Genomic DNA, 14,318 nt, shown 5'->3' with positions numbered 1-14,318 from the left:
TGCAGGGACGGGGCTCCTAGCAAAGTGGAGAACTGTTGTGTGAGTAGATATATATATATATATATCAACAATATTTCCAATTCATGAAAGAAACTGCACTCTGGGGCGGAAGAAGATCAGCATGTGTTTATTACATCAGGCCTCACCAGTGTCACACAGAGGAAGGTTAAACACTAACCTTACAGCCGGATACTGCAGGAATGATGGGTGAAGCTAATTAACCCTTTCCCCTATATGGAGATACCCATGAGTATATATATATATATATATATATATATATATATATATATATATATATGACACTCCACAGATAACACCACCATAGGGGAAAGGAAAAAAAGGGACAAAAGAAACAATAACGTTGCCGCTGCTTAGCTCAGAATAGGGATGTCTTCGGAAGATGTAGACCTCTCTCTCCTACAATCCACCCCATCTGCCCTGTAAGTGAAACACAATACACACATGAGATTACCCCCCCTTATACGTAGAACCACCATATACCCTTATGTGTCATGTACTTACTTATAATACAGCGGTGCTTCTCCCAAGATAAAAACGGCACAAAAGAGAAAAATAAAGAAAATAGTAAACAAACAGTTCTGTTCCACAACATATTGAGGTACTTATCTTATTGCAGATAATCCTTTATGACTGGTGAATGTTCCATCTGTCTGGCTGCTCTGAGCCTCCAGGTATTGCTGGTATATAAATGCCCAACTTGTTCCGCTCTCCAGAGCGTAGCTAGCAAGTCGTAATGAACCACAGTACTGAAGCGCTGACTAGCGCGGAAGCAACCTCACTCGGGAGACTGTCGGGAATTAATAAAAATAGCCCAGTACTTCCTCGCTCACCTGAGCGATGTAAGCCGATGCTCAGAACAAACAAAAATAGAAGCGCTTCACCAGAGCGGAGGCCCTTCTTCTGAGTGCTCGTGGGTTCAAGAGCAGCTCCGATACCACAATAGATTCTGTTTCCAAAGCGTTCCACCAGGTTTCTGTTTTACTAGCGCAAGACGCTCTGAATGAGAAGTTCCATCCGTTTGCTCAAAGCAATCGAGTGCGTCATGGACACGCTTACCCAACGCAGGGAGGCGTTTCGCGGATCCAAAGAATTACCGCACCGGGGCGCTGGAGACGCAGACAGTAGGGGTTTTCAGAAATAAAGGTCACGAACAAAGTAAGAATGCAGCCGTCCTTCAGGCGGATACCACTGGTAAACCAAAAACTCAAGGTTCAGCAGCTTTTCTGACGTTGCGAATTCACGTAGTCACTTCTCCACAGGAAGTTACTCGAGTGACAAGCCCCGAGCACAACGAGGGCAGGGCTTAAGTACCAACAGTCAGGTGCTACAGCCAGCCTTCCCTGAGGATTATGGGAGTTGTAGTTTGTGCCCAATCATATATGCAGTGTAATGTATATGTGCCCCGTGTACCTATCTCCGCCTAGCCATGACAACCAGACAGGACACGTTTCGGCCTTTGTCACCAAATGAGCGCCATCTTGTGAACAGTATATATAATCCAGTAAATAAAAACATAGAAGAAATACTACAATATTCATTTAAAAACAACAGCCTTATCAAAATAAAAATTTTAAATCCTACGGGTAAGTATGTAATGCCTGTAAAAAATTGAACTCATGCTCTGTTAAATGATTTAGATATTACTGCCCACAAGGTGAAATACCTTCAATTAAAATATATCAAAAGATATCAAAAGATACGTACTAGTGGCCATTTACCAACATTCCTTAATAGAGACGTATGATATTATGCAAAATAGTAATGGAAAACTGAGATTGTGATTTAAATTAGATACGCAGTATTCATATAATACATACAATTGAAAGTGCACCTACAAGCGGCGGATTTAGTACATTTATTTTTGCAATAAAGAAAAGCAGCTGCAACAATTATAGAAAGGCTCAGGAGTGATCAATTTTGATATATTTTAATATAATTTCTATAATTGTTGCAGCTGCTTTTCTAACGCTGTTGTTTTTAAATGAACATTGTAGTATTTCTTCCATGTTTTTATTTACTAGATTATATATACTGTTCGCAAGATGGCGCTCATTAGGTGACAAAGACTGCTGCACAGGCAAACCCATCCTGTCACATGCTGATCTTCCGCCCAAGAGTGCAGTTTCTTTCATGAATTGGAAAGATTGTTGGAGTATTTTGCAAATGCTAGCTGTAGCGTTTTTAAAAGCACCACCAGCGGTCTGGAAGCACGGCGTCAATAACCGCAACTTTTGGAATATATATAAATATACTGCAACCACATAAGAGGATCCTGCAGCTTTCTAGGGCCATGGTTAACAAAGATCCCAGTTATCTGGTGGCAAGACACCTTTGATAAGACCATAATAGTGATCTTAAATAGTTTAAATATTTTATAATCAATGCAGTCCCTGTTAAAAAAAGAGGAGGTAATCGGGAGGAAAGGCTCATGAGGTTGGAAACGAGTTATATCCTAGAGTTGGACACAATGCATATGGGAGGCCTAAATACAAGGGAAGACCTTCACACATATTTGTGATAAAACATTGCTATAATGCGGTAGGCCCCAACAGCAATATGGGAGTGTATTTTCTCAGGACACCAACCTTATATATGTTCATTACGATTTTAAGGTTTCATGGTTTTAATGTAGCATTTTATAACAACTTTTAGATGAATTGATTTTATCTAAAGTGATGCACTTTAATGAGTTAGAAATCTTAATATATATTCATTCTGTGCACTTTATCCATATCCACAGATGAACTAACAATAAATTATGTTAATATAGGTGTAATCTGCAGCAAAATGCATCAATGCAAAATAAAATAAAAAAGCACTTTATGCACCAGGCACTTTAATAAACAAATATTGTCTGGGAAGGATTTGAGAGCACAAAGTCACTTTATTTTGTGGTTGTTATTTGCACATAAGATTGAACTAGATATGTAATAAATGTGATGCAAATGGTATTGTAATCAATATAATCTGAGTATGGAACCATTATATAGGTTTATACTCAAAGATTGTTGAAGATATTGTTGGAATCACAAGCCATATGCAGATTTATGTACATATATGTGCATGTATGTGCATGCATGAGTATGGGGGTATGTATACAAAAACAGTATTTTTACAAGTATATTGTCCTGTCAAGAAAAGAGCGGAATTTTCATTCATTCTTCATGCATATCCCTTATGTTTTAAGCACTTGTCACTTTAAAAATGTGATCATAGAACAAATCCTAGCTGGGTAGGTTTGCGATTATTTAGTAATTTTGTTCACTTAATAGAATTTGCACAAAAAGATAGTGGATTGTGTACAAAATTGACAGTAACACATTTTTTATTTGTGCCATATAGTAGTCTTTATGAATACTTGTGTATTTATACAGTTTAAATGTCGAGTAAAAGCGCAGTGTCATACTTGTGTGATACAGTCAAAAAAGTATTAGTATCAATATAATGGCATATAGGTATATTTGGATAGTCTGTTGTCCACATCCATGAATTAATTGTTGAGCACTTGTCACTTTAAAAGACCCGATCAGTAGTTCCAGTGATCTCATGTGATCAAGGCTGATAATGGCTGAAACGTGTTATGGCAGACGGAATTCAGTAAAAAATAAAAAATAATAATTTATGCACAGAATTGTGGTCCACACTCGTTTTTCTCTACAAAGGAGGTGTATGTGGTGAGAGCTTTTATATATAAATAAATATATATATTTATATATATATATATATATATATATATATATATATATATATATATATATATATATATATATATATATTGCAGCTCCAATAATCTCCCATTTCAAAGAAAGAAAATTCGGCACTCGCAGGGGGAAGTGTTCACGTTAGTTTTAATGTCAAACACTCAGCACTGGGAGATTATTGGAGCTGCAATTGGTAACGTGGTGCGCCACCACGAAGAGGCACCCGTTTGCGAGTGACCCGGTTTCTGGTGCAACGGAGCTATAATATATATATATATATATATATATATATATATATATATATATATATATATATATATTCCACACAACAATCGTTCTTCTTCTCTCCAACAGAACGATGTCCAGGCCACAATGCAGTTCAACAAAGGTGTTCCCTTGTTTCCCGAAACGCGTCGAGTGCGTGTGTGAATAAAGACACCTTTGTTGAACTGCATTGTGGCCTGGACATCGTTCTGTTGGAGAGAAGGAGAACAATTGTTGTGTGGAATACGGGGGAGTGGCGATCCCGTCCCGGCCCGCCGTTGCCAGAGGCCATCACTGTTTCTTCGCCGAAAAGTTTGTTGGATATGTATATATATATACACACACACACACACACACGCACACACACACACACACACACACACACACACAGGTATATAGTTACCTTAACTACACTTACCTTGTGTGGTAAAAAGCATATGTGTGATTACTGCATGCATGGTAAATGGTCCTTTGTAAAGGCTGTTTCCCTCTGTTATGCCCCTTTCCAACCTCCTGTCCACCACAAAAGCATTAAATGAAGCCAAATAGCACTCACATATCCAAGAGTTATTTGGCTATGTCAATACTCTTTTAGATATACTGAATAGCAGCTTAGGCTGTTACGCAACATGGCTTAAGAGGAAAAAAGTGCCATTACACGGTAAACGCCGGTTGCATCATAACACTATTTTTTCTTTAAGCCTGTGCTGCTGTGCATCATATCTAATAAACATTGACAAAGCCATTAGATCTTGCATAGGCAAAACCTATTGAATTTGACAACGCTTGTTACTGTAGCCATACGTGTGCCTTCAGGTTTGGACTAGGCAGCAAGTGGCCTCCATTACTGAATGCGACAGCTGATTAGGGCAGTTTTGAATGTGAAAATGTATGCTGTCTACGTGTTTTACAGGGTATGAAAAACTCCATGCATTTGCGTTTCCTTCAGGCAGTGCTTGAGATAATGTCAGGGAAATCTCCACTAAAGACAGCCCACCAGTCCATAAACCCAGCCACAAACAGCCATAAATAAAATACTGTAAGGGCTGGGGAAGACCAGCCTAATAGGCCATAGACCAGTGAATTTGCATGTCTCTCCTGAAGCCTGTTGACATATGAATGCACTTAACACCTCGCCACGTCCTTTCAGGCAAAGGGACAGAGCAGATGGGCTTGTAAAGGTGTTAAGTACATTCGCAAATGAATTAAAGAGCTGCCTCGTCACACTGCTAGCCAGAGGGGCCCAATACTGATGGGACCCCAGCAGGATCTCTTCCACCTAGATTATTTTGCAGCAGTCACACAAGAAGAGAACACTTCCTTCCATGCTGCAGCATTCTTTTTAAATTGTGCAACTGTGGAAGTCCTTCTCTCTGTGCTGGTAATCCGGTGTGCGCTCCTGTAGAGGTGTTGGGTGCCGTGAAAGTGGAGGCTGTACGCGCACCTTACAGGGAACATAGGTCACAACCCTTCCCCACAATTCCAGCAGACTCCATTTGCAGTCAGGTTGGCCTCCCCAGTTAGCCTCGAGCTTGTTCTGTCTCTTGGAAGCACACACAAGTCTGTGCTCCATTAGGCAACATGCTGCACACAACATCCAACTGCTTATGTCTGGTTGAGGTTGGTGCCTAGTCCTTGTCCTGCAGTGGGCAGGCGAACACTCCTTAGGAAATGAATACTGCTGGGGCAAAACCAAGGGTTCGATCCCAACACCATCAGATATAGGTAACCAGCAGTTGGGCAGTTCATATGCCCATACTTCAGGGTGGCTTGGGATGACTTCCCCAGATAATTACAGGAATAGCTCAGCTGAAGTCATCGGATGACTTCAGAATGACTCCAGGATGATATTCCTTTTTTTCTTAGGCATACTTTGATCCTCCACTCCCGGCACTCCTTGGTCTAGTAACACGTTTTAGGTCGAGCCTGGGCAGTGTATGCGCTGCTCTGCGAGGCATGCTGTATTCGAGTATGGACTTGAAGCTCTGCCCATTCTCCACAAATATGTTTCATTGACTTTTGTCATTGGTCTTTGTAAATGCTGGCTTCTGATTCGTTAACAGGCTTGTTATTTCCCCCGTAATACCGCCTTGTCTTCAATTGTAACCTCCCATGGGGACTGGCTCTTTTACTTCTGTTGTTACACTGTATGTCTTATTTAGTCTGTAAGCACTATTTGTAAGTGTGTATAAATCTTTATTCGGTAAAATTGATCACCATAAAAGACAACATATACATTTTAAAATACATTTCATCAAGATGTACTAGCAACAACAAAGGTTGACCATAATTAAAATACGACTGAACACTATCACAATTAATAAGACCACGGGCAAAAATACTCCAGGCACTCAAAGTAGGCGGCTTCAAATAGCTCCACTGAGGGTGGATAGTGGCCTTGCAATCATTCCCATGGATCTTGATCTAATAATCCAGGCACTACTTAAAAACTTTGCCACCCCGCATATCAATGAGGTAGATGATAGATCCGTTGTAATCACTCGTAGGGCCGAGCGATGGCACCTCATCCCCAGTCCTTTACAAACTGGTTTCAGCCAGTTTTTCCGAGCCACTTTATACGCAGGGCAGGCAAAAAGAAGATGGGCCACAGACTCTTTAGGGGCCGCGCAGCCGGGGCAAGATCGTGAGGGGCCATCCTGATTGGACCATTTTGAAGTAAATTCATGTACCGGGAGAGTGCCGTACCTTAATTTTAAATAAAGGGCCCTGTCTAGAGGCTTGGTTATCAAGTCAAGAAAGGGTTCAAGTTTCCTTACCCACTTACACTCAAGAAAATACTCTGTAAGTGAACCCCCTGAAATACTGCGTGATGCTTCGGCCTGAACCCAATCCCAATATAGTTTCTTGATCACCATTTTGGGCGGGGGCGCTTGGGACTCCCATACATCTCTCAAACCCAATTGGGAGACTAATAGCCTCAGATTTTTCAGCCAGCCAATTTTGAACCCAGAATCTAATAAAATTAACTCGTCCAGACCTTCGGCGTATTTGGCCAGCTCCTTAGTCCTTCTCAGGCGGACCCAAAAGAGCAGTGGGCGCAGCCTCACTATATCCTTTAAGGCACGTCTACCAAGGTCTAACCGCAGGGGGATCAGCGGGGTGGAAACAGGGAGGGCCACCACATCTCTAAAAAACTTATTTTCTGCTATGGTTAGCTCATTAACATTGTCGAACCCCCATAATTCGGAGCCGTACAATGCAGCCGGGAGTATCTGGCCATCGTAGATGGCCATTACCGGGGACACTGGTTTACTAATTGATGCCCGGTACTCTCGTAAGGTCACCCCCGACACTCTTTTGTGGCCCAATAGCATTTTGGTCAAGTGATCCTTCCAGGTCATTCGGCTATTTATCCGGACCCCTAAATAGTCGAATGCCTCGACCAACTCCAGGGGAGTCCCGTTAAGCAGAAAATTATTTTTAAAATTTTTGGCGGGCGAAAAGGCCATCAGTTTGGTTTTGGTGGTATTGATGGTTAGGCCTCTCTCTGTACAAAAGGAGGTGAATCGCTGCAGAAGTTTTTGCAGGCCTATCGGGGATTTAGCTATCAGTAAGGTATCGTCCGCAAAGAGCAGAGTCTGAATCTTTTCCCCCGCCAGGGTTGGGGCATCCGTCTCTTCTCCTCTCAGATGGTCCACCACTCCATTCACAAACAAGGAGAAGAGAGTCGGAGCCATGACACACCCTTGACGGACTCCACTCCTCACAGGTACCCTGTCTGTCAGTTGGCCCTGTGTACCCCATCTGATCCTAGCGTATGTCCCCTCATGGAGTCTTACAATTAATCTCAAGAGTGAGCCAGGAAAGCCCATACTTTTCAGAATCTCCCACAGTTTAGCACGGGGGACCAGGTCAAAGGCCGTCTTGAGATCTATGAAGGCCATATATAGGCTGCCCTTCTTGATGGTAACTGCCTTCCAATAGATCCCAAACAGCCGAAAGACCTGGTCCATCGTGCCCACCCTCTGGCGAAATCCGGCCTGCAGATGAGAGAGAATACATTCCTCCTCCATCCAGTCGCCCACCCTGGCGATAATGACCCTGCCAACCACTTTCTGGATTATGTCTATCAGACTGATCGGTCTGTAGTTGGCAGGGTCATCTCTTGCCCCCTTCTTGTACACTGTGACCACCTCGGCACCCTTCCATGAATCTGGCACGGGGTGTCCCTTTACTAACAAATTCATTATGGTGGCTATTAGATTTGCCCGGGCAAGGGGTTCAGCGATCAAGAGGTCCCCAGGGATCCCATCCGGCCCAGCTGCCTTCTTAGGGGTCAAATGCTTAATTGCTGCCACTACTTCAGAGGCCGTAAATAAGCACTCAGTCTCCCCGCCAGGATCCCTTCCCTCCCCACAAGCAACCAAGGGGCCAGTTGTATCTTCACTACCGCCATACAGGGATGAGAAGTGATTGAACCATTGCAGGCTGGTTATATGGGATGCTAAAGGCCGGGTTTTACCCTGTCTAGCTCTATTGATTAAATCCCAAAATAACGTCGAATCCCTCCTGCTGACGGCGTCTGTTATTTCCCTCCAGTGCTCCTCCTCCCAATCGCGCTTTGCCAGTGCAATTGCTCTCAAGTACTCCCTCCTGGCCGCTCTAACCAGAGTAGGATTCCTTGCGAGCAAGGCAACTGACAAACTTTTCCTCTTCCCCTTGCAGTCCGCTGAATACCATGGATTGCTGGAAATGGGGGGGGTCCTATTTAGTCTAGGGGTTTTCCCTTTAGAGGTGAAATAAAGACTCACTTGGTCTATCGTGCCTTTGTATGCAGAATCGAGTTTTGAGGAAAGGCACGGAGAGCTAGCAACCACCCGGTCCATTGCCTCCAAGTCCCTATACAGGTCTTCGATGGTAGATTTAATGGTCCCTAGTTGGTCTATATTTAACTGAGCCTTATCCCACTTCAATCTACGATTGTTTTCGTAAGGGATGACCTCTTTGGTTAATTTCAACGGCGCACTCATCCCTTTCACTTTAATTTTGCCCCATTTAAACTTGCAACAAAGCGGATTATGGTCGCTATCCTGGGTGGGTACCACCTCCATATCAATGAGGTCAAGCCACATACTAACGCTCATTAAAATGTAGTCAATTCTGGACGGGGCCGCTAACCTGTTAAAAGTCATTGCGCCTGATATATCAGACCGGGTCCTGCCATTAAGGGCTCTTAATTTGTGCTCCCTAGTAAGGGCATTCAGTTGGATTGCCCTAGCAGACCATTTCCGAATGGGGGGTACCGTCAAGGGGGGGATAGACCACCTGGAGTCGTCCTCCTCAGTACCTAGTGGATCATCACCAAGAAGGGGTTCGAACGTACAATTAAAATCGCCACCCGCCATAATTCTGGCTGAGGGAGGGCAATTAGCTAGAGCAGAATCAAGGCTCGATATGGTTGCTGAAGTATTATCCCCCGCAGCCCCTCTAGCGTACACATTAAAAAGTTCAAGCCTAATCCCCTCGATGTGACCCCTAGAAGAAAGGTGCATTAAGTCATTACACTGAGTGTCATTGGAAACCATGTCCCAATCTAGGTCAATTCTTAACCAGACTAAAAGACCTCCTGCTGGTCTACCCTTCCCTTTACTTATCGCTGGGGAAAAGAAGGTAGTATAGCCAGATTTATCAATTGGTAACAGGCACCAAGTTTCCTGAAACAGGCAGACATCGAACTTCTCGATGAATGCATGCCATTCAGGATTGTCTAACTTCCTTTTTAGCCCAGCTACATTCCAGGAAATCAGGTTTATTACCCTAGGACCCTTGTGCACTAAGGAGGACCCATCCGTGGTCACCCCCCCCTAGCTCCAATCCCACACATCTAAATTGGTGGCTATTACTCACACAACAAGATTGCCTGTCAGGTTCAGAACAATCAACAGCAATAGACATACCCGGAGCAGCAAAAAGAGGCATATTCAGGTGGATGACATTAGAGACATCTGTGGTTACCTCCTGGGAATTGTCACAAATAATTCCTCCTTGCTGGGGATCCACTCCTTGTCGACCGCATCCCTCCTCCTTAGGCTGTAAACATCAATCGCAGTCCTCCATACCAGTAAGCTGCGAAAACCTATTGAAGGTATCTAAGGGGGTGAAGGGTCTAAGATGCTCCATTGCACTATTGTGACTTAGGTGATGTCTCTGTGGAATCGTGGACCAACCAGACTGACCATTAGGCTGAAACTGATGCTGGCCAATTACCTGATAAGTACTATTGTAGCCAAACTGCTTGGGCCATGGGGCATAAGACTCTTCCCAATATTTGGGGGGGTAAGGAACCGGCCTCGGGTAAAAATAGGTTAAGGGCCTAGGTGTAATAGAGTTTCCTCCTCCTGCATATGGCCAATTTAAAATATAGTCTACTGCCCGAGGATCTCTAAAATTGACCACCACTAGATCCCCTTCAATATCTTTCCTTGTGTTACCCAACCAAGGGATCCGTCTGACATGTACTATATCTCCATCCACATTTGGGGCTATGGGCCTGAATGTCCTCAACCAATGAATTATTTTATTTTTCAATTGGACATAACCTTCCTTCTTGTTGTCTGCTAATGGGGGAACCCCGGTCATGACTACTACATAGGGCACCGCCTGAGGTGGAATTTCCACTTGTGGTACCCTAGTTAAGGGACCTCTGGTGCGTCCCCCTTCCCCCTGTCTCTCACTTCTGTTAACTGGGGGAGCCTTTGTCGTTGGCCTATGAGGGCCACCTTCTGTCCCAGATACAGACATATTCGGGTTCTTTGTGGGGTTTTCTTTATGAATAGCAGGCACCACATTTCCCTGATGCTGAGACGACTGTTTAGACATCTGGAGCGGAGCAGGGGGGGTAGCTACTGGGGATTTTACAATCTGGTTAGACGAAACCCCGGTACAAGGTGTTGGTTGTATTCCCCCACTCCCCTGGGCCTTGGTCACCGTGGCCATACTATTTATGGCAGCCTCTACTAAGGTCAATCTATTTTCAACTTTCCTAAGACTCTCAATCACGGGTAGCAACAGAGACCTCAGTAAAAGTTCGAAATCCCCTACAGATGGAGAAGGGGTCGATGTGTTTGTAGATAAGGGCCCCTGACTGTTATCTAATACTGCTATATTGGGGACCTCGACGAGCGGAGTAGCCACCAATGGTGATGCCTCAGGTGTTACTGTAGTTGCAACTACCATGGTAGCCCTTACATGTGGTGAGGATAGTTTAGGGCCTTTGCCAAAGTCTAGATGGGAAATTTTAACTTTGCCTTGTCCCACCCTTGATTTCCTCCTTTTTTTATTTGGTGGTGGACCATGTATCTGTGCAACCACTAGTTGCTTAGATTTCATAGATTTAAGCTTCGGGGGAGCAGCAGTGTGGCATGGAATCTGGGAAGGGGGGTCAATCACGATAGAATCAAGGGGCATACCAGGGGAAGAGGTGCAGTCACGCAGTAAAAGTGGGAAACCTTCTTGACTAACGGTTTCCCTCCCAAGGTCAATTAGGTCCCCCTCAGCGAACAAAGAAGCAGGCGCAGAGTCAATAAAAGATCTGTTTTTCAAACTTTCGATTGAACGCCGCCGCTCAGCCCTGCGTTCGGCCATGATCAATTCCTTCTCCCCATCGGACAGTACCTTGGGGAAGTAATTGTCTAGTGACCCATTGCGAAGTTTGCCCTTCTTCCCAGGTGACCCCCCATCAGGTAGGGTAGCCATTAACTAACCTGTAACACGAGCCCACGAAGTAAATTTTAGAGAATAGGCCCAGCACAGCCTTCTTCAGCCTCTGAGGGCCTCAGAGGGCCCGCCCTTTGCCCGGGCTTCGCCCCGGGCGCTCCCGCGCGCTCCCGCGCAGCGTGATTCGATGGATTATATGGGCCCAAGACTGGAATAAGCTGGGCGGGCGGTCAGGGAGAGCGGGCCAGGAGACAGGCCGGAGGATTGCCGGGACTCCTGGGAAAGTGAGTCCCGGTTCCTTCGCTCGCAGCCCTGTCTCTCGCTCTCACGCCCAGCTGGCTCCTGTGACTCCTGGGCTCCGGTGGCGGCAACAGCGCAGCGGGACCCGCGAAGCGGGTTCCGCAAGTAGTAAAAATGACCTCCCAGCGGCAACAGGAACAAAGTACAGCAAAACGACCCCAATGTCAATGGAGGGCGGAGATTTCTAAATAGGTGAGCTGGGCGGGGCGGTCAGGGAGAGCGGGCCAGGTGACAGGCCGGAGGATTGCCGGGACTCCTGGGAAAGTGAGTCCCGGTTCCTTCGCTCGCAGCCCTGTCTCTCGCTCTCACGCCCAGCTGGCTCCTGTGACTCCTGGGCTCCGGTGGCGGCAACAGCGCAGCGGGACCCGCGAAGCGGGTTCCGCAAGTAGTAAAAATGACCTCCCAGCGGCAACAGGAACAAAGTACAGCAAAACGACCCCAATGTCAATGGAGGGCGGAGATTTCTAAATAGGTGAGCTGGGCGGGGCGGTCAGGGAGAGCGGGCCAGGTGACAGGCCGGAGGATTGCCGGGACTCCTGGGAAAGCGAGTCCCGGTTCCTTCGCTCGCAGCCCTGTCTCTCGCTCTCACGCCCAGCTGGCTCCTGTGACTCCTGGGCTCCGGTGGCGGCAACAGCGCAGCGGGACCCGCGAAGCGGGTTCCGCAAGTAGTAAAAATGACCTCCCAGCGGCAACAGGAACAAAGTACAGCAAAACGACCCCAATGTCAATGGAGGGCGGAGATTTCTAAATAGGTGAGCTGGGCGGGGCGGTCAGGGAGAGCGGGCCAGGTGACAGGCCGGAGGATTGCCGGGACTCCTGGGAAAGCGAGTCCCGGTTCCTTCGCTCGCAGCCCTGTCTCTCGCTCTCACGCCCAGCTGGCTCCTGTGACTCCTGGGCTCCGGTGGCGGCAACAGCGCAGCGGGACCCGCGAAGCGGGTTCCGCAAGTAGTAAAAATGACCTCCCAGCGGCAACAGGAACAAAGTACAGCAGAACTATTTTCTTTAATGAGTTTCTCCTACTGCAGGCATGACATGCTTTCCTGCAACATTCAGCGCGCCATGTGCACTTTCACTTTCCAAGCAGCATGGGATAATGGTGGCCGAGGTCTGGCATTTACAAGGGTTTCAGCTATTGGCATTGTAAATGACAATGCTTTTATTTATGTGTTCATTATCAAAACAGGTAAATAAAAGGCATTATCATTTACAATGCCAATATCTGAAACTCTGGCAAATGCAAGACCTATTGCATTCGAAATACTTGTTTCATTTGTCCCCGAGTCTCGCATAAGGAACAGACATGACTTTTTTTCCCCAGACGCTCAGTTCAGTCAAAAGAAACAGGCAGAGTGCCACACCAAAAGGGGAGCGATGTCTCAGTGTTTATACATCGTGCTGCGTTTGTCTTTTTGTAAATACAAAATGCTGGGTGCGCTCAAACACAGTTTTGTGCGTGACTTTCTGTGTACATTGTTGAGTGCATCTGTGTATATAGTTTGTTGTTGAGATGTGTGTATATGCTGTACTTTGTCTCCTGTACGTGTGTGTGTATGACACAGTGCTGTGTGTATTGTGTACAGAGTGTGTGCCAGGTGTGTTTGAACGTAGTGCTGTGTCTGTTTATAAATACTATATGATGTGTTTTATGTGACTGTGACTGTGCGTGTACTTGTCTTTGTTTTCAGTTAGTGTAAATTGTCCTCTGTGTGCTAACTCACCTGTGTACATTACTGTGCCTTTTACTGTCTCTGTGTGTTTTGTTTGTGCAAATGGAAAAACTGCTGTGTGTGATATCAGTGTGTGTAACTGGGAACAAGCGTAAGTGCGTGGGTAAACTGTCACTGTACCGTGTCTGCTATCTTTATGCCTGCCTGTATTTGTGTGAGAGAGATACAGACATTATGTGCTTATGCGTTCTCTTTGAATAAACACCATGCCGTTTGTGCACTGTGTCTGTTTTATGTAAACACGGTGCTGTGTGTGCAGTCTGTCTCTTTAGTATGAGGCTGTGTTCGTGTTTCTGGTTTGTGTAGATTATGTTGCTTGTGCTGTCTCTGAAACACGCTGTGTGTGTTGTGTGTATCGTTATGTAAATTCATGTACTCTGAAGTCCTTATGTAATGTAACTGGTTCTATTGTAAAGCGCTCTGACACCTTCGGGTAAATTCCGCGCTATATAAAAACGCATAAATAAATACATATGGCTGTGGGTAGGTTGGGTGTGTGAGAGAGGGATTGAGGGTGTTCTGTTTACGTAAACACTGTGTTGTGTGTGCAATCCTTCTGCCTTCTCTGCGTGGGCGACTGCCGAACAAATGCTGCGTGCTGCCTGTCTGTGCGTGTTTATGTGTTTGA

This window comes from Lissotriton helveticus, chromosome 1_1, assembly GCF_964261635.1.
Source record: "Lissotriton helveticus chromosome 1_1, aLisHel1.1, whole genome shotgun sequence".
In the NCBI taxonomy this organism is placed as follows: domain Eukaryota; kingdom Metazoa; phylum Chordata; class Amphibia; order Caudata; family Salamandridae; genus Lissotriton; species Lissotriton helveticus.
The sequence above is the reverse complement of the archived record's forward strand: the minus strand, read 5'-3'. Positions refer to the sequence as shown.